The sequence below is a fragment of the Pygoscelis adeliae genome, unplaced genomic scaffold (assembly GCF_000699105.1).
Source record: "Pygoscelis adeliae isolate BGI_AS28 unplaced genomic scaffold, ASM69910v1 Scaffold17, whole genome shotgun sequence".
In the NCBI taxonomy this organism is placed as follows: Eukaryota; Metazoa; Chordata; class Aves; order Sphenisciformes; family Spheniscidae; genus Pygoscelis; species Pygoscelis adeliae.
This window is the reverse complement of record NW_008825234.1, coordinates 2,328,282-2,333,489: the sequence shown is the minus strand read 5'-3', so window position 1 is coordinate 2,333,489 and position 5,208 is coordinate 2,328,282.

The following is a 5,208-nucleotide window of genomic DNA, read 5'->3' as shown; positions in this document are numbered from 1 at the left end:
CTCCGTGGGCCCGGGCGGCGTGAGGCAGCCCCCGCCGCCCCGCTCGCCTCATGGGCTCTCGGCCGCTCCCCTCACAGGCTGAAGTTCTCGGCCTCTGGTGTCGAAACGCTGCTTCTGCGCGGCACGGACTGCCTTGCTCCTGCAATGGCAGGGCCCGTAGACGAAGCATGTGTCTGCCTCTTCTCTCTTGCGGAGCTCCCTCACCCACATCCAGTGCCGTGCAAAACGGCAGCAGCCACCAGCTTTAAAAACAGTAGGATGGTGGGTGGTCTTTTTCCTCCCCTCTCTATTTCACCTCTCCACATTAATTTGGTGGGCCGAGAGTTCACCCGTGATGCTCAGCCCTTTCAAGGTAGAGGAGACCTGCTGGAGCAGCCTTGCCACACGGTCGCCCCTGACCTGCGGCAAGGCATTCTGCTGGAAAGACAAGGCCAAAACCACGCCGGGGAGCGTGCTGACAATCAGAGAGGATGGGCAATAATTACATGCCAGCTCAGCTCCCTGCCTGGGCTTTGTTTTGTGTGCCTCTATAAACATGACCTCTCAGCTGCTTCTGCTGAGACAATGTCTCGGTGATCAGAGTTCCTAAACTGTCATTAGATTAGAAATAACGAACGAGTCTTCAGCTGTGTTCAGGTACTAACTCAAGATATGAGAGTCCTGGGCTCCACGTATTCTTTCACCACTGGAAGCAGTTTTTATTATATATTGTGTTATTATCTAAGAAAGAAGGCGCTATTAACACTTCAGTTGCACGCTGATAAACAAACTACTCCAGTTTCGAAAGAAGTGACTTGCATGTTGATTCAGGTGCAAGTTCCTGGCTGTGCATCTAAAGTGGAGCTAAAACCTTGCGTTGACAAAAAATCCCCACCTTGACATTTCCCTGTTGGCTAATTTAGACAGGTTCCCTGCTCAAGGGAAGGTCCCACTCAGAGGCAGGTGTGCAGCTTTTGGCACACACTGTCCAGAGAGGTTAGACACAGGAATGCAGTTCAGAGCACTGGCTCTGTGTTCAGATTCCCTGAATAACCCTAAGAGCAGCCAACTTTAGCTTGTAATACCACATTCGCTATTACTATGTAATAGTGTGTGTAAAGTCTGTTACTTAAAAAAAATCCAGTAGTGGAGTAATAAGCTCCTGTTGTAAACAAAAAACTGACAAGGACACCCCTACCCACCCCCCCCCCAAACAACTTTAGCATCTGCAGAAGGCAGCCTGTCATGTTTTCTAACAAACAGTTTTGGGCTTTTTGCTAAATTTATGATAGCCAGAAAAGCAGATTGTTCAGTTCCCATTTTTCTCCCAAGTCACTCTTCTTTCCTTGCATGAATTCAACGAATGGGAAAAACTGCCCATCTCATACTGATGGCCAGGATTAGTATTTATAGAGATTTGAAATTATCTAAACAACAGTGATGAGGATCTGATTGAAGAGTAAAAAAAGAAAGACACCAACTAATCATCTCAGCAGTCCAGTAGTCCGCATTCAGTTTACACTGTGAAATCCTTTACGAGAGGGAGAAAGAATAGGTGGTGTGCAGATGGATCAGAGTTGGACTGTTCAGAGCGCTAATGAAGAAATAAAGATGCAATGTCACTACCTACAGCTTCCCATCTCCATGCTATTAGTGCTACCGAATAGACCAGGATGCTACATAAGAGCAATGAGAGAAAAAGGTGTAGAGAGATGTTTCCTTTCTGACACCGACTGTGGATTAGGGGAAGGATGCAGGGTGTCCAGATCTATGTGGGCTTTACCCAGTCAATAACGCCTGGTATCCAAAGCACCTGGCAGGTTTTGAAGACTCACTGTGGACATGTGATCATTAAAAGAAGTTATGTCATTACAAAGTAATATAATTAATAAGGTTCTTATGCTGTGCAGACTCGGAATGGGCGGGGTGAAGAAGTGGAAAGAATAAATTAGTCAGGTGTGCTACAAAAGTGTCCCAGCAGCAACAGGACAAGGTCTCATGATGCTATGAATGACATGATTTAATAGATTAAGTGGAAGAAACAGAGACAGAAGGCAAGACTTGTCAGGGTCATAGCTAACTCTAGAATCGGAAGCAAAACTGAGTCTATTACTAGCTCACTTCCCTGAAAGAGGCTTGTATAACCACACCAAAGTTTCAAAGCTCATGGGTAGGCTGTTCCTCTACGCCTCGCCTGAGGCTTGCAATGATGCTAGGGGATTACTACTTTGCAGCTTTACTGACACATAGTTTTACGCTGAAGTAAGGGCAAGTTTTTTGTTCTGCAAGATCTCCGTTCTGAGAATGAAGGTAAAAGACCTCCTTTTCCTGTCTAATATTTTTAATCAAGGTAATGAGATGGCAACATAACTTACACTTGCAGGATATACTAAGTAAAGTGACTACCTAGTCACCTACCTACCTAAAAGCTCAGTTTTAAACTGAGCTTCCTAAAAGTTAAGAAACGCTTGATTCGGGTCACATAAAATTTTGCTTTAAAAGCTTATGTGAGGAATCACATTACGGCTAAACATGTTTCAAGCTAAAATATTTATCAAAGAAGATTAAAATGCTTTTCTAATGTGTACATTACATGCATTAATGTCAGACAAAGTAATCAGCTAACATTTACAATGAGTTTAAGTACGAATGTCTTACAGACACATGCCCTTACTTAAGTGATGAGTGTATTTTTTGTATACATGTATTAAGTCCTATTTTTTTCTGCAGACCATCTGCTATAAATACAGAAATGGCTGCCAAGAAAAAATGCTAATAAATTAATAAACAAGTTTTGGTTCTAGTGGCGGGGGGGGAAGACAGGACCCCTTATAAGCTGAATAAGGGGGGCAGTAAAACACAGCTGAATTTATAGTGCAATGTGCTGAGAGGAACGCTCACTATCAGGCCATGGTTCAATGACCACTCTCATTCAACATGGTGCCACCACGCTTCCACCAAAACAGGGGGACTTGCTCTCCTCTCTTTTCCCTTAGCCGCTCATTCCTAATACCTCAGCTGTGGTAGCACAAGCAATTTTGCAGCTTTGATTTTGCAAAAAATTGGCCAGATTTGTGTATCTGATCAGCTTATTCTATGGTGGCTACACAGGGTTACCGTGTGTAACTGTGGCATTGATTACAAGTGCTAAATCATTTATGAAACCCACTTAAAGTCCTATCCACATATATATTTACATTACTCTCTATTCAGATGAGGAGAGCCTTTGTGACTGGACCCTTCAGCTTTGCAGGTGGGGACTAAATGGTTCACTTCTTGGTAAGTCTTCGCACTCACTTCACAAAACTGTGAGTTACGGAGCCTGAAACGTCCTCTCTGTCCCGGGCTGCCTGAAAAACGCCACAAATCCCACTAGTGCTACAGCAACCAGAGAGCGAGTACCATGAAGCAAGCACAGGTATTGCTTAGCCTAGCGGTGCTAAATGCCACAGCAGTAAAAATGCCAGCTGTCACATGAGGAAAGGGATCCATCTCTCCTGCCGCTGCAGCACAACAGCGAGGAAAAATCAGCAACGGAGATGCAGCGGTAAAGGTAGGGCTGGCTGATCATATGCAGCCTCAGTTTTACCAACTGAGAGAAAAAGCAATGAAAGCAATGTGTATGGTACTCAGTGGACTTCAACAATCTTTTTTTTTTTCTGTTTGAATCTGACCAACAATCATGTTGGTCATGACAGCAGCAGAGTTACTGTTCAGTCCTTGCATGTAAATTGGATGTATGAATCTGTTCAACCAGAGAATTAATGAGTGTAACAGAAGGTCTTCTCTTTCCCCATCGCTTACTGTTCGTTGCTCCTTTAGTATGTGTTGCCCAAAGAAGACTACGAGTAATATAAATGTGTAAACCTGTAAAGAATAAGAAATCCAGCTGCTATAGAAAACCATAATTAAAAGAAAAGCTAACCAAGAGCAATAAAATAAAAATATCACAGGCAGGAAGTAGTGAAAAGCCCGAGAGTCTCAGTGGAAACCTTTACAGAGATAAGTAATGTAAATAATCTTGATCTGAGGAAATCAGACGTAAGCATTTTGTAAGTAAGAGTAATATGAAGTCTCACGAATATGTTGGAAGAAGCAAGAAAAATGCAGTAATTATATTCTAATATATGACCAAATTGTTTCTGTATTCCACCAAGGCCTGTCAAATGCATAAGCTCTTTGTTTTTTGGGTTTTTTTTAGGGAGAGGTGTCATCCAACTGATACGCACAGTAATGTTGAACGCATTTGCTGTTTTTGCAATGAAGGCAAAATGGACGTCAGTGATTCACATTCTTAGCATTTTACTAGGCCACCCTTATAAATCTGAATACAACGCTCTACGGCTCTGGCATCTTGAGGTTGGCTTCGTCGCAATACATCCGTATTAGAGCTACGAGGGAAATCCAGCAGCTGAAAACGCAGCAGCGTATATACATTGGGCTGTTTCTGGAGGTAGCCATGCCTGTGACCCCATCTTCTGTACTTTGATCTCCTCAGAAGCTCAGCTGAGGCACTGAGTTCAGCACATTCCCAGACGTCCCAGCTCTGGTCTCCAAGTACATGACAGTCCCGATATGAGGGTACGTGACAGCAGATTCCAGCAGGCAACAGTTCGAACTTTAACCTGCTTGGACAAGGTGGTTCTCGTTACTCCAGAGGCCACCACGGTACGGGGCTCAGCTGGAACACGCTTACCAGGAGCCCTTGATTTAAATAGCGGGATGAGAACCCGTTCAATGACCTTCTTCAGCTCTAGACTTTTGGATGTGCTAAATACGTTGATGCTTGTGCATCTTTCAGTGACAATCCTTTCTCAGGTTCTCGTCAAGCCGAGAAGGGCGAGTGGGGACTGTGCAGCAGGTTGTAGGGTACGTTCGCTCCCGGCTGGTGCACCAGTCGTTTTAATGACTTGTTAGGGAGCAAGAAGCCGCCGGAGCTGATCGCAGGACCGGGACCGTTATTTGGGCTGGCGGGGGACAACTTCAGCTGAGGGCACCTGTGAGATTTCATTTGTCTTTTAGTAACTGGGGCTTTCGGAATGAGTTTATGTAAACTCTGTGATGTCATACATCTCGTACAACAAACGCTGATTTAGGTGGCTTTTAAAATACCGTTGTTACGGGAGGGGAAACAAAAACAACCCCCCGAAACCTCAAACGCTGCTCTTTTCCAGTAACTTTGGCCTCTCTCGCGGCTCGTAGGGAAGCCCTCGGGGCGCCCCCCCTGCC